General features: G+C 41.3%; 1 pseudogene; it reads left to right on the plus strand.

Annotated features, from left to right (window-relative positions):
• The first annotated feature begins 8842 nt into the window (after positions 1-8842).
• LOC142159692 (U2 spliceosomal RNA) lies at positions 8843-9001 on the plus strand (annotated as a pseudogene).
• Positions 9002-10570: the final 1569 nt, after the last annotated feature.

Genomic DNA, 10570 nt, shown 5'->3' on the forward strand with positions numbered 1-10570 from the left:
AAGGTCGCCGTCCTTTTGCAATATGGGAAATTGGTTGTGCCTGGGTTTTTTCCTACCTGACCTTGGTCCGCTGACGGGCTGCTGAGCCTAGCGAGCTCCAGCTGGTGTTCGCGTTCAGCTTGTCGCTCTGCCATCTCCCAGTCTGCTTGGCGCTCGGCGTTCTGCAACCTATTGGAGTTGCTGGAAAAGCTGCAGTGATGTTGCAGGATCAGCATCCTTCAGCTGTTTAAGAGCAGCGTGAAGGTAACTGTCCAGGGTAGACTCCTCACTTGGTTCAACAGAGGTATTTGTGGTAATGTCCAGTGCTGACTGCTCTCCTGAAGTAGAGGTTTTCACCACTGTCTCCTCCGGCTCTTAGTTTCTGATCAGCCTCCACAAGCGCTTGAATCAGTTGTTCTCGGTTCCTGCCGGGGATGACAGCAATTCGTCTTTCGACACACAAAGCCAAAAGCTCATCCTTTTTCATCTGCTTATAGTAAGGGGCCATCTTGAACCTCACGTTTCCACCTAATAAAAAATGGAAAGAAAACAAGAAGGGGGGGAGGGCAGAAACTATTTGCGCAGTATGTCTTAAAATTTTGTAAGCCTTGAGTGTAATCTCCAGTCAATTAGGATGCGAACTCTCTCTAGAATCACATACCAGTAATTCACTTAAGTTCTTATGAGAAAAAGAAAAATATTATCAATCCCACCACGCTGCCGACCAGTTTAGTCACGAACGCCCATCCTATCCCAGATATAGCAATCTGAACAACTGGCCGTGAAAGGGGTCACCTTAGTCACTTGGCAATTAATGCACCTATTATGCCACCACAAAGGATTTATTATGGTGTCCTTACATTCACCAGAACCACTTATTACTGTTTCTCACTTAAATCACATACACATGTAGCATGATCCTCCCTGGGCTTCGCAAGTTCACAAAGAATAATGGAGAATACACTAGATTAAATGTATTGCCTGTGTATTTGTCTAAAATTTATCTAAAATGATAACCATGTTACATAATAGGGGCCCTACTGTCTGTCATACCCTTGGCCCTCCGAGCCTTAATCCAGCTCTGGTTAGGGGAAGGGAGCTGATAGTTGCTCCCGGTCCCCGGAAAGGACACGGCCTGCAGAGCAAGTCGAGGAGCTCTAAGTATCACAAGATTTGGTAATCTCGTGAGACAAAGAGCTTCCCAACTCACTCTACACGAATTCCCACGCCAGCACCAAAAGCATAGATAAGTACAGTGGGCTGGGGGTGTCATAATGTGGCTGGGAGGGCGTGATAAATGTAATGTATTATTAAAATATATGTATCAATGTCCCATGTTGACCACACCCCAGCACAATGTGGTTTCGCCCTCTACGGTGCCACCGCGTAGCGGCGGCACACAGCTTATTTACTACTCATCTATGGAGGGGCCCCAAAAGTTCACTGTACCCGGGCCCCAAATTTCTCTTGCCGGTCCTGTACATACCATTATCTGATACTGGTGCACCCTATGCTGCAAATAGAGAGTCAAGCCTCGCGGAATACATTTGTATCTCACAGGACACCGTATAACAATGGCCTTTGCAAAAAGTACTGTAATTATGTTGCGAGCGGCGGCTCCCCACAGCTCGCTCTTACCTGTGTCCCGGCTATCATGACATTAGTCAGGAAGTCACTTCCAGGATCTCTGTCTTGGCCGTTGCCATGTTTTGATCAGCGCCGCGTACCGGCAACGCTGGGCAGCCGGGCGCGCACGCAATAATCTACATAGATTGTGGGCTAAATTAATTATTCTGCTGCTGCTGGGACTCATTGGGATACAGCTTTTCCCCCTTCTCTGATTGGGCACTTTGTGTATTTAAGGCAGGGAGGGGTTAGCCTCCCTGCCGGCTATAGCGTTCATTCCCTGTGGATTGCTGATGTGCTGTGTGCTGTTTGCTAACTCCTGATAGATTTCCTGTTTTTGACCTTGGCCTTTTTTTGGACTCACTTCAACTCTGATTGCCCTGACCTCTGCTTGTTATTTGGATATCTCTGCTTGCTGCCATCCCTGTCCCTTGTGCCTGTTTCTGACTATTCAGCCTGCCACGGACCCCTGACTTCGGCTAGTTTCTGACCATCTTCTCCTGTCTGGCTACTGCCTTCTACCCACCTGCTGCGGTATTGTATATGAGCTTTCACTATGCTGAGTTTAAGACCCGGGGACATTCAAGTACCTGTGAGCGTGACCACGGGAAAGGCAGCTGCTAAAGGCCAAGACCTCTGTCTCCTGTTCTGAAAGCTCATGTCAATAGCCGGGAGGCGTAGCAAATTATTAATATTATTATTATTATTATCTGGAACATAGGTGGGCCTTTGTGATTTAAATGCCAGGGCTGATTTTTAGACCCAGTCTGGCCCTGGTCTGTACTGTACAATTTCGGTAATCAATGCAGAGGAGAGCATGAAGGCAGCCAGAGAGAGATCCAAAGATCCCTCTCATGTGATGCCCTACCCACAGGATTGAATGGCTAACGCAATCTTCAGATAAATTTAACAAGACCACAGTCCCCATTGAAAATTAAATTGTCACTATAGTTAAAAATGCCTGAACCATGCGGAAACAGTTGTTTCCGTATGATTTAAGGCTTGATGTGTAGGCCCCTAAATCCCCAAATTCTAACAGATAAAGTTAGTCAGACAGACAGATTTGGAGTGTGGTTGCAGATTAAATTTCTCTGGGCTCTCAGCATTTTCTGCAGGCACTGCAACCACATACTTAGAGCATTAAATTTGAATGTGCCCGTTATGGGCTGCTCACAGTTATGGGTATTGGGCCTCTTACACAACCATCTCTATTCTCATCATTGTGATCTACAGGTGATGATGTTTTTGCCAATGATGCTATCATGTGGGTGCTTTCCCCAGCAAAGGTATCTTGTATCTTTAAAAGTAAATACATTTTCTTGGTGGGTTATCACTCTGTATTTTTATTTTGTTTAGTATTTCCTTAGTTCTCCATGTTTACATAATTTTTACTGTCTTTGACATAAAGTTGTGTTATTCGATATCTTGAATTATTTATTTTTTGGGACCTTATCATAGACCTGCATATAGTCCCTGATTTTGAGTTAGGAGCAGAGCAAAGTAAAGGAGAAAATTTGCACCTTGGCAAAACCATGTTGCATTAGAGGGGGAGGTAAATTTAAAATGTAGGGACAGATTTATAGTTGGGATATGGCATGTCATAGATCAACTTTAATTTCAGTGTAAAAATAAATCTATCACAGCTAAGTATGTGTGTGCTACATGAAAAAACCGCCAGTATTTTCCTTATGTGCAAAAAAATAAGTAAATTTGTACCCCTAGCATTGTAACATGGTTTGTCCAGGTGCAAAGTTGCTCCTTTTCTTTGCTTTGCTCCTAACTCAAAATCAGGCCGCTATTGTATTTATCACAGTAAATTACGCACCATTATAGAGATTGCTTATTTTAAGATTACTTCATAGTTTGCATCAATAACATTGAGGTACAGTAGATTTGCTTGCATTCAAATCACTACTATTTATAACTGTATTTACAAATGTTAAGATACTTTTTTATATTTAATTGTATGCATTTCAGTGATTTGTATAGATCCAAGTTTTACATAAGTTTCATAATAAATATGTTACATCACTTATTAATTTGTAATTTTTTTTATTCCAATTATCTCTATAGAATAGTTGATCAGGCATCACATTTTTCAACTTGTACAGTGATTGGTTTGTCTCAATTTTTGACAGCAAAGGTATAGATAATTTTTTTTCTTGGTCAAAGAATTTTCTGGGAGATGTCTGGAGTATGTTCACTACTTAGATTCATTTGTCATTGCAGGCATTAGAAAGGTTGCTCGGAATGAATGGGACGTGAGGAGGAGAAGGAAACCAATCTATACATTTTTCTTGGCAAGGTTTCAAATTGCTGTGAAATTTTGTTCAATTAATTTGATTGGGCCAGCTCAATGTCATTTAGTCAAAAGAGCAGAGTAGAGCACCAACTTCAATCAACAGATACCCAAGGGTGATAGAGGTATGCATCACTGAACTTTCCTTAGATTTCACATGAACTTCCACAATTATTAAACCCCTCAGTACTTTAGTAACTCTCCTCTAGGAATGGGTAAAACCTTTTGATCTTCTAAGAAATGTTCCACAAATATCCTGTGGTTCTGGGGATATTCTGGAATTCCTCTGTTGAACATTCCATGGAAAGCAAACACTAAAATTAAATTATTTTTGACATTCCATTTAAAAATATGAACATTTCATTTTTATTCCACAAAGACATGCCCATCTAACATTTGCATTTACATTTTGTTCTTCATGTCTCTCAATTATTTGAGTGCATTTTCCTCTATTGCTGTAAATGCATTGGAGGGAAAAAGCAATGAAGTATCCCAATAACCTTCAGCCTGCTGTAGACTAAACGTGACTCATAGTCTAAAGTGCATGTCCTATGACTCAAGCACTATTCTACTAATGAATGTTAGAGTCCAGTGAGAACATCTGCACAACCAAATAATCTCTAAATTCCCATAAAGAGTCAAGACACAATGTCACAAAAACAAGACCCTGTACACTGCTACTCAAATGACAGCAAGCAAATCCTGTACTATTGTATCTAATTATGGGTGAGTTACTTTAAGGTGTCTGCAAATATGCAGACAAGTACATGTGCAAAGAAGTCTTCAGCCAAGCAATTCTGCAGACTTTAGTTCTAAAACCTGGAATGGGTGAATCCCAATAAAGCCTAACTGGCCTATTTATTTTGAGGAGAAAAGGTCTTTCTCCAGCACAAACAGGTGTTATTGCCGGTGATATCTTTTGCCAGGTTTCCCTGGTGAAACCTTCCACATGAAAGCATGGAGAAGCCAATTAGCAAGGACATTTACTGCTGCTGTCATCCTACAGCTATCGCTATCTCAGGATCGCTATAAACAGCGCTCGCTGTAAGCAGCAATCGAGAATCTTAGTTATCACCGATGTATAGTAGTAATTAGAGCCCCTACTGAGCCAGAGGCTTCGTGAAGCAGTAAAGGAACTACTCAACATAGAGCTTACTTTTACCTCTTTGCTGGATGGTCTGTACCAACCACCCGTTTAACTACTCTAACAGAGGTGCAGCATAGGTACAAAATTTAGGATGTGATAAATTGATAAATATTATGAAGTTATTAGCCCTTTCCAAAACGCAGGTTTGTATATAAGTCGTTTCTATTGTTTTTCATGAATTAATAATAAGCTCTGTAATTTTTTTTCCATTTAGCACTAATTAGGTTTGCTCGGAGACAGTTAATCCGATGCTTTTAATAACGACACTGAGTATAAAGACATATATAATGCATGCCGGCACTTCCGTTTTACAACACAAAACAGAGAGACATTCAGCTTTGTGAATTTAAAGCGGAAAGCTTAACCCTAACCCTTAAAATAAACTGTCAAGTTGTGGGGTCCTGCCATTGCTGCTTTAAAAGTTGAATGTCTCTCTGTTTTCTGTTGTAAACCGGAAATGCCGGCATGCAGAAAGTTCGAAATTTATAGCAGTCTGCAAGGTAGTGTTTTCGGAGATGTTCTGTGTCTCTATTAATGTAAGTCAGCATTTCAGCCAGGTCGCTTTTATGGCAATCAGATTATATTTGTCTATATACTCAGTGTCGTTATTAAAAGCATCGCAGTAACGTACCCCACCCGACAGTTTAGCTAGGGTATGAACTTAAATTAAGAACTCTCCAGGTATATTTTTTAAGATGGTGATTCAAAAACACTGGGGGGTGAAAAAAAATACATTTTCAGATTGTACAGCACTGCGTATGCTCACTTAGATCTGCCTCTGAATAATCTTATGGTTGCATCTTTGAAACTATATCTGTTTTGTGACTGTATGATTGTTGTTAATAAATTCCTACAAATGAATAATCTCGAGTGGCTCATCATACATTTAGTATTGAGTAGAAAAGCAGCGCATTTACTGATTCACAGCAGTGTTGCCTGGGGAGTTTTCTCAATCTGGTTAACCGTAACCTTTCAAGCACCTGCAGTGAACCTATACATTGATTGAGCAGCTTCCAATTTCTGTCCAATTAATAATCCCAATAAGAAAGTAAGAGTACAATGTGTACTATGATGTTACTGAATAGCATGCTGGATTTTCATCTGTGTTAAACCCAAATGTAATCCAAAGGGCGCCAATCAGAAGGTGACAGTCAAAGATCAATTGACAATTTAACAAGTACATTAAAGCAAATAAAGTATTCATGCAAAATATTCAGTACAAAACAATGAAAAGCAGAAAGTAGAAGGTTGAGGTATACACACTGGAGGTATTTACAAAAGGCAAAACGGGTACACAAATACAGCTTTGGACCTGCTGCATGCCTTGATGTCTGCAAATGCCCCTAAACTTTCCACTAGGTGCATAGGGAAAATGGATGCGTTTGCAGAGGAGCAGAAGCTGGCATACAGAGAGTAAAGTGGTTGGGTGAAGTGAAGATATTTTCACTGAAGTATGGAAGAAGATTATTGGTGCACTTCGTTTGGTGTATTTTCACGAGTGTTCCATGCTGTGTGCTAGGGCACATGGCCATTTGCATTCTGCAAAATGATTTGATTTTTGTGCCAGCTGGTGGAAATTGAGTCTATATGATACAAAACACTTCCCTTACACAGTGCACTGTGACATAAAAATAAAGATTTAAAAAACAAGCTCCCCCAAATACGTAGCCAGCATCAGACGTGTGTGGACTCGCCTTGCCGTAGTAAAAACCAGCCCCAAGCTGATTAGCACAGTGTTTGTGACTCTATGGAGGTGTGACAGAAAAAAAAATGCATGACAACCCCCCCCTTCCCAGAGACAATTAAACCCATGCTGAACGTACGGTGGGTTAGCTAACAAGATTGGGAATCCCCTTGCCCATTATAGCAAAAGAATAAATGCAGAATACACATACTCCATTTTCATAAATTTTACTTGAATAAACAACCCCAACTGTAAGATAAGATACAATTTTACTTCTTGATCCAACTTAGTAAAAATAATAATAAAAAATCTTGAAAGATCCCCATGATAAATAAACCCACGTGACAGAGAATAGAGGAAGAGCCTTATTTTTATTCACCGTGGCCATAATGGGTCCATTGAGGCACCAGCTCAGCATAATTGCTGGGCAGAAGTAAGGTGTTTTGTGGTGTGCTTTGTGGAGGAGGTCTATTGAGATCACTGATTAGTATGAAGGGTTTTTACTTGTGTTAAACCCAGACAACTTTGGAATTCCAAGCGTAATCCAATTTTAAAAAGTAATTCCAGACAGTAGATATAGCAGTAAACTGATAAACTGACAATTTATTAAGTCCACTAAAAAAAGAAAAATTGATGCGTGCAAATTATTTAGTGCAAAATCAGGAAAAAAAAAAACAGACTTTCATAGAGGTCAATCCACTGAGATCATAGGTGATGAAGGCATAAATACTTAATGGGAGAAAAATGAGGCAGTGGGGTGATAGTCAACTATATACAGAAGGAACAAACCTATCTCCCCACTGTCTTTCTGCACTCCTAATATATTTACAGGGACACAGGTTATGAATGTTAAAAATAATTATACAGCTTTACTGTTAGATTATTCACATAATTTCCTTTGACGTATAGCAATGTATGTAGTGTGATTGTACGGTGCCATCCATTTTAGTCACTGCTGTGAAAGAGAAGCTGGTTATCTATTTAAGGACAGCAATAATCTCTAAAACCAAGATAAGAGACTATTCTACAGTTTATAGCCTATGTTTTTACATTGTGGAAACCCGTCTCCCAAACCATGATGACCTCAGATTGATCTCTATGATAACATCTTGTACAATACCTTTCTGTAATAGTGGATTTAGTTAATCAAAATGGCATTGAGTTGCCTCAAGGTGCATATATGTATTGAAAAAGAGAGATAATGCGAAAAAGTATCTAATTACAACACCTGATAAATAGTTCGTAATCCTGATTTCACTTGATGGGATAAAAGTCTATTTTATCACACCAAGTTAAAAGTATGTCTGATCAGCGCTGTCGTGTTTAGTAAGCTGCACCTTTAATAACCGGTCAAAAGAAATAATTAGAAACAAGATGCAACAGCAGTAAAATCGCTTCTCGCCCTTTTGGCTAAGATCAAGTGCAGTTGTGGCAGAGCTGCACTTGGTCCTCTGGCCAGAGAGCTGGGTAGGCTGCTTTGGAAGCTTGGGACAATTGTACCTCCGGAGTGGCGACTCGGGGGTACCATACATCACGGGTCAGAAGATCTTAATACAGATATCACGTGATTATGTTGGCACCCACGCATTTTTGACCACTTTCTTTTAGCACCGTCCTCATTCTTTGCTCTGACCTTTTGGCTGGGCGAGAAAATTTTTATAGCCAGCCCAGCCATTAGGCTGGGGTCATATCCGGTCGGCACTATTTATTTTTCTCCACATTTGTCACCTTCATTTTTATGATCTGATGTTTATGGATTTTAGGTTGTGGGTAGGCCCTTTTGGGCTCCGTCCCCGAAGATCTAGGGAGAGCTGTGTGGCCCTGAGGTTCCGGCCCCCCTTAGACCATTGTCTGCCCTCCCTTCTGGGGGTTTGGACAGTTGTTGAGCCCTGGGTGAAGCTTAGACGGATCCAAGGGGCCCCCGTAGCCTTGCAGCGAAGGGGGTCTGAAGACCCTTGCCCCTTAAGGGGCCTTTTCTTTTTTAAGGAGGGTCTTTCCGCATCGTTTAGTGCACTCTTTTATGGTTTTGCACCTTTTTTGGGCACTTTTGGATCACGAAAGCACGTTCCAGGCTTTCAATGAAAAAAAAACCCAGTAGAATCTGAAGATTGCTTGTCGGCCTTTTGGTTAAGATCAAGTGTAGTATCTGTTCTTTTTTGGCCCATTATTATTCCTTGATGAAACAGAGTAATAAAACATAATTTTGTGTGGCTGCTCATTTGGAATCTCCATATATTTAAACTACGTAATGACTAATTTACTCAGGGGGGTATGAGCAAAACAACTTTACACCTCTACTATTTACCCAACTCTGATGCTCGCACCAACACAGTTTACAAATCTATTGTATAATCCACTTCATAAACTTCTTTCAATCACTGCTAAAAAACCGTTCTGTAGAATACTGGAAAGCATTAGGTGTTAAAGGGGCTTCATTACTGCATATGTTAATCATTCATGGTGTTACTGCAAGTTGAAGGTTGAGTATTTTATAAATACTGCAATCATCCTTATATTATGTGCTAACATACTCCAGATTACTTATGAGAAATGCTATCTGTGCTCAGGGTAATTTTAATAAAGGTGTAAAAGAACATTTGTCGTATGTACATCAGTGTAGAACGGCCTACTGTTAGATTCACTAGTAATGGACCCTGGATAGGAGAGGCTGTAAGAAAGCTTCTATCAGAGCTCCATGGTGTCCCAGAAAGACAACATTACTCTTACTCCAATAAACTGTTAGGTTAATGTTAATAATGATGCAATGCTATTCCCAGCATTAAGTTTAAGTAAAGTCTTAGCCCAAGTATCACGCCAAACCTATGTCATCTATGTTTAGCTCAATGGGGGCACAGTGGCAGCGGGCACCGGGGCCGCTCAGTCTAGCGGCTGATCGGGCCCGCCGCCTCCCCCGTCCCCCGCCGTGGATGCAAAAAAATGTTTCATATTACAGGCGGCAGCGCACAGGCGGCCGCATCACATGACGCGCCCGCATTGCGTGTCATGTGATGCGGCCGCCTGTGCGCCCCCCGGGCTGATACCTCCCAGCTCGCGCCTGATACTGGTCATGCTGCAGTTTATTCCCTGGGAGTCTCCCAAACTCTCTACAAACTGAGCATAATGACAGTGACTGTGAGCATTTAAAAATATGCTCACTGGTCCATCCAGGCTTCTTCTATTATTATTTTTATTATTAACATTTATTGACAAAGTACCAGCATATTCTATAGCCAGATTACAATATGCAAAAATGCTTAATAGGATTATGTAATCCAGTCACACAACTGTTACATCTTCACTGAATCCCGTATAAGCTTTTAGAACAGATACTGTAGCAGAAGTGTTTACCTATAGCAGCCACCTTTCCCGTAGAGATATATATTCTCGCAGTTATTCAGATGTCCTGAAGACTTTCACTCAAAGTAGTAAAAAGTTTATATCGGGGAATGGTTAGTGAGAAGTAAGAGACTGGAACGCTACTCAAGGGGTGAGCGCAAGAAGTAGTCGGAGCCAGGCCAGTGTTCAGCAGGTCAGAAGCAGACAGGGAAAGGCTCAATATGGACCAGCGGGTGAGGGGCTGGCTGCGAACACAAGTAGTCCAGGTAGCAGAGCCAAAACGTTAAGGGCAGGTAGCAAACAAGAACAAGCCAAAAAGGTTAGATAAAAGGTGATCAACCAGCAAAGTACAGATTCAGAGCAGGCACAGCAATTTGCAGGGCAAAGGCCACTATAACCAGCAGGGAGGCTAAACTCTTCCTGCCTTTTAAACATAGAAGGGCCAATCAGAAGGGGGGGGGGGGGGCAAGGAACACACCCCCGTGAATACATAGGAGAC

Source organism: Mixophyes fleayi, chromosome 5, assembly GCF_038048845.1.
Source record: "Mixophyes fleayi isolate aMixFle1 chromosome 5, aMixFle1.hap1, whole genome shotgun sequence".
Taxonomy (NCBI): domain Eukaryota; kingdom Metazoa; phylum Chordata; class Amphibia; order Anura; family Limnodynastidae; genus Mixophyes; species Mixophyes fleayi.